This window comes from Girardinichthys multiradiatus, chromosome 3 (genome assembly GCF_021462225.1).
Source record: "Girardinichthys multiradiatus isolate DD_20200921_A chromosome 3, DD_fGirMul_XY1, whole genome shotgun sequence".
NCBI classification, from domain to species: Eukaryota; Metazoa; Chordata; class Actinopteri; order Cyprinodontiformes; family Goodeidae; genus Girardinichthys; species Girardinichthys multiradiatus.
The window spans coordinates 41,847,421-41,859,400 of NC_061796.1; positions in this window are offsets into that span (position 1 = coordinate 41,847,421).

An 11,980-nucleotide genomic window follows, 5' to 3' on the forward strand; every position below is an offset into this window, starting at 1 on the left:
TTATGAGCCCCTTCATTGTATTTTTGAAAACACACCCGCATTTTCATGGATGTTTGCTTTAGTATCACCTTAGATTGAGACAATTATGAAAAGCAAAATATTCAATACTGACTTATTCTGCACATTATGTGCCACTTTAGCTTCTAAAAATGTTTTTTTTCTTACATTTTTTATCTTAATGGCTTTGTTAATAATATTTTATAATCTAGTGTTAGCAATATTTTAAACTTTTGTATAAATTAAACGTACATTTATATTTAATGTTTAATCGTTTTTCTATTGGCAAAGATTTTACAGTTCTCTGTTTTACAATTCAAGATTTACTTTCATAGATGTTTAACATTAATCCAAGGTTTTATAATGTTCAGATTAGTTTTCGCTGTTTCCATGTTTTGTATTATAAATGCTTTTCCTCAGTTCTACATTTTTATACAATTTTCTTGTTGTCTGTTAATTATTATTATTATTATTAATTATTATGATACTATTTATTTTTTGTTGATTATTGTTTGCATGTTTGTTTTTTGTTTTAACTTCTAAAAAAGCACCTTTGTTACATTTGACTGAAATAAATAAAGTCTGACTGATTGGTTGATGTGAAATGATTGTTAAAGAAGTTGAGAGCTTTTGTTTAAATAAATTTAATCAAATAGGGTGTTATCAGTCTCGCATATCTCAAACCAACACTCTCTGTACCTAAACCTGATATGATTTAACTGGGTTCTACACACATCAATCTGCATGTTCTGCAGGGGGGACGAGGGACACAGATGGATAATTATGTACATGCAACCATAAACAAGCTTTCAGGCTCAGGATGAGGCAGGCATCCGTTTTTTGACAGACTCCTTCTTGTGATGCAGGGATCTGGATTCCCGTGAGATTTGGCAGATTGGGATCCTGACAGAATCCATCCTGTCAGGCTTTGAGTTTCTCGTTTGTGGCCAAAGGACAACAGGTAAGGCTGATCAACATCCTAAACTGGCTCCAGGTTAGGATTCAAAGTATTAGAGCTTAGAAATGGCGTGCTTGCTGACTACTTAAGAACAGCAGCTCATTTCTTGCTTGAAAGAGCTACAAAAAACACTGAAGGCTTTTACTCACATTTGACTTTCCTCTCCAGAGAACCGGATTTTACCAACTGTTTCCTCTTAGTTGCTTAAGCTAGTCAGTAAAATACAGAGATAGACAGATGGCCAATTCAATAACCTGCCAAGAAGTTTTTCAAAGTGTCTGTCTTTATCCAGATAGCTTCCATAGATGACTACGTCCTACCGTGACAAACCATCTGGTGAATAAACTTCGACAGCTTCAGTTTAAAAACAGAACACAGTCAAACAGTGTGGCTGCAACACAGATGACTGTACCTGAAGGCAAGCAGGCTGCCAGAAAACGCGGAAACCCTTTGCCCCAAAAACCACTGTAACGATGCTCAAATTGGGAGTCAGAGGAAGGTTTAACTGTGAGGTGGCAGAGGCTAGTTTGGCAGGTTAATAGGCAGGAAATAATGCTGCAGAGATTCTGGAGAAAAAGAAAAGTGAGTAGGTAGCAGAATGTCTAACTAAAAAGAAAACCAATTGGGAGTTAAAGCAGTTGACCAGGATGCAAAACAATCTCTTAAAAATGGCCATATACCAAAAATATATATATTTAATATCAATTTAATTGATGCCAGTTGATTTAAAGTTAATGAGTTTGCACTCCATGCTAAAGATTTGTTCTTACTTTTGGGATATTTGTGTTTTAGGTCAGTTGTTATTCTCCATGGATGAAACAGTTTGCATATATTGCTGGGAAAATTAAATGTGGTTTTTGCAGTATGCATCAATTTGTTATTCTGGCATTTTCAAGCTGAAGTCAATTTACTTTACTTTCCATTTACAACAACAGTATCTCAATGTTTTATGATAGGGATGGCATGTTCAGTGTTAGTTTCCCTCCACACTTAATTTTGGTGTCATCTGTCATTCATGTCCCTTACATGGCTTCTAGTGACCTGCTTATGGCATTTCTTAAAGCTTGCTTTAAACGAGTCAACAATCTTGGCACTCCTCCAAGAAGACCAGATCTGTAGAGTCCTGGGAGATCTGTCGCAAGGTTGTATGGGGCGTTAAGCAGAATTTGGTTTGGGTCACCTCTTCTCAAGAACATCACCACTCCTAACAGCGTTTTAATACAGATTTGGTGGAATCTGGGAGAGGAACCCAAGTTTAATTGGTTATTATTTGCTGAGATTTATTTGTGAAAAAACTGAGCTCACACACAAAGAAAAGTTTAAACTTGTAGCATCAGATTGTAGTCATGTTAACACAACAATCAAACAATAAAGATTAGTCTTTCCACTTTTACAAAGCCATCTTGCCAGCTCCTTTAAATCTTACATTTAAAATATCTCAATTTACCTATGCTGAAACATTAAATCAAACTTAATAGTATTCTTATTCTCAATAAACAAATATGAATTTAAGCATTTATGGGAGGCCCTTGATGGTTTTGGGGTCCGAAGCAGAGGCTTAGTTTGGTTATGCTTCGGGCTGTTCTCACCTAAGACTTGTCCAAACAGGAGATTTTTCCATATGTGCTGATCATCTCATCAACTCCTCCAGAGTCACCATGGACTTTTTACCTACATCTCTGATTAATGTTCTCCTTGGACTGCCTGCCCATTTAGGTGAACAGCCATGTCTTTGTAGGTTTGCAGTTGTCCCATTCTCTTACCAATCCCTAGTTTAAGCTTCGTCCCTGACCTGTCTGCTGTGTTCCTTGGTCCTCACGATGCTAATTGTTCACAGATGTCCCCTAATAAGCCTGTGAGTCCTTCATAGAACGGTTTTCAAACAAAGTACACACAGGTGGACTCTGTTTATTATTTAAGAGACTTTTGAAAGTATGTTGAACTGGAATGTATTTAGGGGAATTAGAGTAAATTAAGCTGAATATGATGCACAACAGATTATTACATATTTTGTCATTTTCCTTCCACTTTACAATTATGCACTAGTTTGTGTTGGTGTGTTACAAAAAACAATTATATATATTTAGGCATGTTTTTATTGCAATAAGAAGCTCAAAAGTTCAAAGGTAATAATACTTTCTAAGACACTGCATACTTAGCTGTAGTTTTTTACCACAACCCTGATACCAACCAAGCATCAAACGTCTTGGTAAAATTTAAGTTAAAAGTTTTCTTCACCAAGGGAGACTGAGATTCAAAATACTCCAGCAAAACAATCATTTGTACACATGTCCTAAAAAAGTATACAGATAACAGTTTTATAACAATGACTCATGGGCACTAATTCAGTTTGACCTGTTCTAAAAGTTCCCAGTTGCAGCTCTGCTGGATTCATTGCTACACTCATGTTAAACATAGCAGCATTAGTCAGACTTTCGATGGATTTGTCAGACTCAGCGACATTTTAAAACATGCTCTGGGTTCCGGTGTTAATACCTTCTTTAGCTTGGAGCTTGGGTATTTGCATTACTTGACATCATCCCATTAAAAACACATATTAAACGTGACTGTATGATTATGCTTGAACACAAAAGCCCAAATTTCTAATAGCTGTTCATTCAATGAGAAAACTTAGAAGTAAATTTTTTTGCCTGTTATAGTTTGCTCTAAAACCACAGCAACTGCTTTCCTGGAGCTTTCAAAGTTCTCAAGAACAATTTCTAATTAAGCTGCTGAGATACATGTCAGGTATCTACTTTTCAAACTTTCTGTAAGAGTTTCTTGAAACCCGCCTGCCGGAAAACTTTTGCCATTGACAGTACTAAAAGAGAAGCTCAGGGTGATATTGATTTCCTTGCCTTTCTCCTGGATTTTCCTCTGATGGGCTTCTTTGCTTGACATCTTTTCTCTTACAGTGGTTCCCGGCTTTGTTGCTACTGCATGAACTGAGTGGCCCCATCTTCCCCTCAGCATTAATTAATAGCTTTGTGCTTCCTTCGGCTCATCTACTCCCATTGACTAATTGCCAGCAGAAGCATCTCTGCTAATCCAATTTGGAGCCCTGAATAATCTCCAGTAGTGTCTGAGGCATTATCGATTATTTGTGGGAACTTGTAGGCCTAATGGCTGCTGCACTTGCATTTTATTTATCGGATCTGAAGGACAGATATCTTCTCTTCTAAGGTTGCTTATTCTAAATATACAGCTTCCTATTCACTGCCAGGTTGAGTAAATGAACCTACTGTTTATGAGAGACCTGTACATTTTCTTGTTTTATATGTGTGTTTTTTTTTTTATTTTGTATTTTTCAGCAAACAGATAAATTCTGGTGTCAGTGCATCTTTGAGAAAAGGCAAGGAGACACAATTCGGAACCCATCTCTGATAGCACAGAACCACTGAAAAAATTTTGTTAACTAAAAATGAAGGCATAATATGGTGCAGCTTCTGCCCTGCTGCCTTTAGCGAAATACATCAGTACCAGCCGAATCCCAAACACGCCAGCCCCTGACAACCCATCAACCTGCATCTGCACCACAAGTATACGCCTGCCCTATCCTTTCATTATCGCAAACACAAGAATAAAATAATACAATATTTCTATTTATCGCAAACACAAGAATAAAATAATACAATATTTCTATACTGTGAATACTGAATTAATTTGATACATTAAAAAAGACATTACATTCCAAGTGAAGCATTGAGTAACCAGCATGGCATGCTTGTCCTATTTCAAATATCACCTTCCTAAAATAATGGCCTAAGTCATTTTTTCAAGTTTTTCAAGAAACACAAAAAATATTTATAATATTTATTAACAATTTCACCCAAAAAAAATAATAACAGATGAGTGTTGACATAGCAATTTCTTATGGCCCTTTTAATTAAGCTACATATCTTTCTCAATTATAGGATTTAATGTGGAAAATTAAAAGAAAAACAGTTGATGAAGTAATCTTTAAAAACAAAGAAACAAGCTGACAAAAATCAATTATTTTTTACAACCGCAGGTTCTTGAGCTCTTTCACTCTTTTCTAAAAGCTAGCTTCATGAATGTAGCTACTTTGTGGACAAAAATGTCGACTGAAAGACAGAATTAAATGCAATCTTTAATTCCTAGCCTATATTATACGGGATGAGCCCTAAATTATGGAAATGGCTTCAATGGCTGAGTAGGTTTTGGTTTTTCCTGAAGCAGTTGCCATTTTGAAAAGCCTGTAAAACTGTCTAAGTCACACTTATGACATACACCATTATACAACAGGCATTGCATTGCATGACCTCCCGAACTGAGGATTTAGACCATTTTAGAAGAGGTGGCTAGCATCATGAGGCCAAGAAAATTACTTTTGATAAAATATGACTTAGGCCATTATTTTAGGAAGGTGACTGTATGGGTGTACTTGTTTTTCTGCTATGCAATAATTCAAGCTGACCAGTGTGATGCATTAAAGAGGCAATGCCAGTGGCCCCACACCTGGTGTTGGCACATTCTATAAAGAAAAAAGGGGAGGTTGAAGAGGCTGCTATTTAGATTGAAAGACTTTTGGCAACAACGTCCTGAATGAAAGAGTAGTTTGATAAAACAAATGGAAATATGTCACACTCTGGCCTTGTTCTAGATGGTGGCAGGCACAATAATATAACTGCACAGTGAGAAATTGATTAGGTTAAATACCACCAGATTCCTTAAGCAAATCAGCCAACAGTTGCTAAGAAAGTTAAAATATATCCTCTACTACAGGGGATGAAAAAAAGCACCTTTAAAATTCACAACAACTTACCCACACAGAAGGTTTTGTATGTGTTAAACACAGTACCAACCAAAATATTAGGCAAAATTTGCCCATAGAACACAAAAGAACAATACATCAACAGAGAATCTCAGACCTCGAAGCATTTTGCAGAAAGACTGAGAAGCATTTCTCTAATTAATTACAAAAAAAACTTCTGGCTGGTGACTTAGTTTCCTTTGAAATGAGCAATTGTCACAATCCTGGGTTGTTGCAAGCAGGCTTTGTTGTATTTTACTGACTCTGTGTTCTCTTTGTATTTAAGAGAACACAGGGCGACAGTGGTAGAGATTCGTCCTGTAACCGGTGGGGTGCTGGTTCGAACCCCTGCTCTGTCCGTCTCAGTCATTGTGTCCATGGGCAAGACACTTCACCCTCCTTGCCTCATGATGGTGGTCAGAGGGCTCTGTGGCGCCTGTGTATGGCAGCCTCACTTCTGTCAGTGTGCCCCAGGGAAGCTGTGGCTATAAAGTAGTCTACCACTGTCAGTGTGTGAATGGGTGAATGACTGATTGTGGTGTAAAGCGCTTCAGGGTCTCTGGGGACTTGATAAAGCACTAAACAAGTGCAGGCCATTTGCAATTTAAAGTAGACTCTGCTAGTATCTGTGTGTAATAGGTTGGGCTCACCTTCTCTGTTGCTTGACAGTGCTGGTTCTTCTGGTAGTACTGGTTTGTGCCACAATGTTTAGAGATATAGATGTATAATAATATTTTTAAAAGTGTAAGGGTTTAAGGATAGGTCGTCAACAGGCCCTATCACATTACACATCTCAAACAAAACTGGTGTCAAAGGTTTGTGCTGCATAAACTTAACCTTAAGTTTTAAGATATTAAAATATGAAGGTCATCCAAAGGTCATCAGTCTTCGTCTCCCCTGGTAGTGGATACAAGAACGTTTGGATTTTTCTTTAATCCTTTTAAATACGTAAAATTAGTACAAAAAACAACATTTTAGCACAGGGGTATCCAAAGTCAGTCCTCAAGGGCCAATGTCCTGCAAGATTTAGATGTTTCCCTGCTTCAGCACACTTGATTTCATTTAATGGCTGATTAACAGGCTTTTGCTTAACTGCAATCACCAGAATCGGGTGTGTTAAAGCAGGGGAACATCTAAAAGATGCAGGACACCGGCCCCCGAGGACTGACTTTGGACACCCCTGTTTTAGCAGCACCAACCAACACAGAAGTTGTATTATTGATTGACACTATTTTTGTTTGATGTGAGGGAGTCTGAGCGACCTTTGATGACCCAACCTTAAACATTTATTATTATGTTTAAAATGATAATGAAACAAGCAAACAGTTTTGTGTTTCCTTTGTTTGTTACCTGATAAAACTAATGGGCTTCCGTTTATTTGTTGAGGAAAATATTTCAAATTTTCATTCAAATCTGTTGAGTCTTCCCTTCTCCTTTATACCTGAGCTGAGGTCTAGCATCTAAGAAGGAATCTTGATCAAGAAGTATGTTACCTTACTAGAAGTTAATTGGTGGCTTGCAAAAAGGCACAAGCAACTGGTCCAAAAGTGAGCCTCTACTGTCCTGCAGTGCTTGGATATTGCAAGAGAGATGAGTAAAATAAAAAGATAACCTATTTGTTCAGTCTAAATGGCAATCGTTTTTTTTTTTAATTGAAGAAATTGTCTATTAATAAAGCCAACAGAGCTAAGGAGTCATAGACTGTAATGAATAAGTACAGAATTAGTGTCTGTTTTAATCTAATTGTGAAATCTAACCATGCTTTTCACCCTACTTTTCCTCCCATTCAGTGACAGCAAACCAATTTAAGAAAAAAACAATATAGTATTGTTTCCTCAACAAAATGTAAGTTAAAAGGCTTTTTAAATACTTATCAAATATTTAAGATTTTGGGATTTACTCAATTAATGTTATGCATAAACAGCAATGCCAGCAGGTTGGAAATGTGGTTTTACAGCATGGCCTTGTTTTGATGGATATCAGTGTACTTTTGTTCTGTCGCCACAAGGTGTCCTTGTGCGGCTATGGATCTTTGTGCTCAGATCTTTAGTCTGCTTAAGAAAAATTACTGTGGTTGAATACAGCTTGGATGGGACTCAGAGGGCAGTCTGTACAGTCGTTAAGATCCTGATGAGCTTTTGCTATCCAGGTTTTTAATCTACTGGAGTGACTCCATGGGGGAATAGTGGCTTCTCACTGACAAAACTACATAAAATCAAACATACAAATAGTACTGATTGATCATGCTTTAATGATCAGATATTTAAAAAATGTTTGTTTCAGAGCATGGTTAAGCAAATTTCTAGCATTTCCTTCTTTTACCTCTGAAAAACTGGGAAGATTAGAAATGAGGCAAGAGTTCTGATGGAAATTAAAAAGAGATCTAATTTCTCCTATTTTAGAGTCCCATCATTGACTCCCTGTTAAACCCAGAACGTCATTTAAAATGATCCTTCTCACGTATAAAGCTCTAATAATCATTCTCTGTTTGATCACTCCATCTGATGTTTCCATATGTTCCTAACAGAGCACTTCGTTCTCAGACTGCAGGTTTACTGGTGGTTCCTAGAGTCTCTAGAAGTAGAATGGGAGGCAGATCCTTTAGTTATCAGGCTCCTCTCCTGTGGAACCAGCTCCCAGTTTTAGTCCTTGAGGCAGACTCCCTGTCTACTTTTAAGGGTAGGCTTAATTTTTTTCTTTTTGATAAACATATAGTTAGAGTGACTTAGGTTATCCTGGGCAATCTCAGAATAAGAATCAGTTTTATTAGCCAACTTTGTGCACACAAACAAGGAATTCGACTTTGGTTTCACTTTGCTTTCAATGAAGGCATTTTAAATCTAAATATATAAAAAGGAAAATAATATTTTTTTTTTCGTAGTTATTTCACTTTTCAGTATCACTGAGTCCAGGCATTATCTATCAACAAACGAATGGCCTTACTAGAAGAAATGTCCAGTTTTGGGTAGGGTGAGTCTAGGCATAATTCTGACATAACATCCGTGGGCTCACCTGAAGAGGGCTGTGGAGAACAAAAATCATTACAGTCTGATCGATTTAGCGAACTGCAGTTTATTTTTGTTCTATATTTTAACCCCGAACAGGTTTTCTTGTTTTTGAGCTGAACTGTACAGGATACATCCCAAATCACATGCCTAAAAGGTTTTGAAATTATTTTTTTACATTAAATTCATTTATGTTGCAAAAACTCAGCATTATTTCAACTCTGGTTGAAATACTTAACTATGAATCCAGACCAAAGCTCTAAAAATGTATAAAAATAAAAACAGTTAATTTATGGGTAAATTAACACATTTCCTGTTTCTGCCTTTGTAAGAGGAAATCAACATTCAGCTTCTCCACTCGTTCTTTGTTTGCCTCATAAAATGGCTCACTGCCTTTGTCTTCATTTATTGTTTACCGTGCAAATGGAGGGCATCAGAAGCCCTTTCAAAGCGCGCGATCAGTCCATGGCCACTTGGAAGCTAATTGGCCGGATTAACTAACCTTCTGATTGCCACAACAAGGTTCTGTTGTGTCGTATCAGTTGAATTAATGAGGCAAGTGTATTAGAAACCTGAAGTGACAGAAATGGAAGGGGAAAACTCTTTCTACTTTCACTGCACAGTGATGAACATCAGTCATTTTTCCTCAGCCCTTAATATCTGCTGAAGGGGCTCATTTTAATTTAGTTTTGAGGGCTTTTTAGAATCAGAGGTCTTCATTGATGATAAATTAGCTAGAAGTCTTTGTGCCCTCATGAAATAAGTGCAATATTTAATAGCACTCTGCATTCCTGTCAGTCAGGCCAGATCTTTCATTGTGAAAATGTGTTAAACATAATTGATTTTACACTGTTAAAGACGTACACGATCAAAATGTAAAAATGAAGTAGCACTCGAAAATTCTTCAGGCAAATAGACAAGAAAATGAGCCGATAAATCCTGACATCACAAAGAGGGTTTGCTGCAACTAAAATGAAAGTATTTGTTTAGCTGCTTGCAATAATTTGGGAAACAACATCATATTATTGGAGTGCTTGTTTTATTAAGCTTCACTTACTGCATTAGTACTGGGAAGTGGCTGAAATATTTAAGATTTTGCTGCTTGAAATGCAAACATAAATGGAATACCCATTTCATGAATCTGAAATAATGAACTTTAACAATGCTGTTACGTGTGTAGTTATGATCACATGTATCCCCACATCATCATCACAGCAGGAGATTACTGCATTGTGTTGTAAGGAGAGGAGAGCTGGACTGAAAAGCTACACTTCTGTTTCTATTTTGCATCAAGATCAGTGGCAGATGCAGTCAAAATGTACATTTTTATGACCTTTTTAATGATGAAAATATATACTTTTTATTTCTGTGTGTAGCAAACATGCCTTTTGCCATTCATATCAATGACAACCACCACTTTATATCTGAAGAGGCCCTAAAAAGAAACATTATGCTTATTTTCATTGCAGCTTGTACTACAATACATTTACATGCATAAATGTAAAAAAAAAACCCACATTATGTCATTTATTATGTAAATTACTATAATATTATGTAAATTGCTTTAGCGTCTCCTTTCACATATGATCTGAGACACTTAATTTGTGCTTTTGTTTGTGGCCCATCTTTATACAGATAATTAACTAAAGAAGATTTAACACCAATTTATGCTAACGGTCTCAGTATTGTGCATGTGTCTAGGTATTGTTATGCACATCTAATTATAGCAAAAGCATGCTAAAATCTGGAAAAACAGAATGCGTATGCATATTTCTAGCATTGTGCTTATTATGAAACAGCAGAGTTTTATGCATCAGTTCTTTCCAACTTTGAAGCATGCCTGCAATAAAATTAACTCATTTGCTTTACCTGGCTTCATAGACAAATTTAGCAGGTTGTCATCTGCATAATAATGGATATTCATTCTCTGTCCTGGCATTTATGCCCAAGGGAAGCATGTAAAAGATGGAAAACATTGGTGTTGATTTTCCAGATCTACTGTAGAGAATGGCAAATGGTCCACACTTATGCTCCACAAAACAGTTTACCCTGTTATTCTTATTCATGCAACATGACACAATGTGGTCCCCTGTAACAGTCCTCTGCCTCTCAGACCTCTGAGATTAACCAAGTGATGAAAATATATGGATGGTTGGTCAAAGATACACTCCTGAGTCACTTTATTAGATTCACCCAATCACACTGCAGCAACCCAATGCATTTATGAATCTAGAAGTGGGGAAGATGACTTGCTAAAGTTCAAACCAAAACTAATCTGCTGTGCTATTTATGCACAACCACCTCTCTGATTTTCAGAAAATGGTCGAAACAACAGCAGAAATCTAGTGTTCGGCAGTTGCATGGATAAAAATGTCTCAATGATGACAGAAAGATATCAGTTCATCAAATAACCACTTGTCACAACCAAGGTTTGCCGAATATCAGCTCTAAATGTACATGTTGAACCTTTTTTTTGCAGCATTAGTGGCTTGTTTTTTGTTATTTTTTTAAAGTAGGCCAACAGGAGGTGGGATGGTGAGAGGGGGAGGACATGCAACATAGGTCTCAGGGCTGAGGACTCAAACCTGGGAGGGTTGTGTCGAGCTGTGAGGCCTCTGTGTATGGGTCACGTGATCTACCACTACGCCAAGCGTTGTGCCCAACATGTTAAATCTTGTAGCAGATGAGCTACAGACACCAGAATTGAGACAATAACAGATTGGAAAAACATTGCCTAGTCCAGTGAGGCTACTTCCATTCTGCCTATTATGAACTAATTATGCTGCTGCTGCAGGTGTAATAGTGTACGGGAAATTATCTTGGCACACTGAACACCCTTTAGTACCGATTAAACATTGCTTAAATGGCACACTCCACCTCAGTGTTGATATTGACCTTGTCCATCCCTTTTTGACCACAGTGTACCAATCTTCTGATGGCTACTTCCAGCAGGATAATGCACCATGGAACATCCATGTATCATGCACTTTGATACACAGCTGTGTTATGGATTAAATCACCAATCTCAAATCCACCATGGCTGCCATGAAACTCACCACAGGAACAACCCTGATAAAACTTATTGCAAATTAATAACTTATTTAAGCCAAGCTCTGTTACCCAAACACATCCATTTTCTGCAACAAAATACTTTAATGTTATTTAAATTTTTGAGCCAAAAAGATGGAATTTTCTGGAAGAGCTTTGACAGATAATAGATAAATGAAATAATTTGAGAAACTCAAA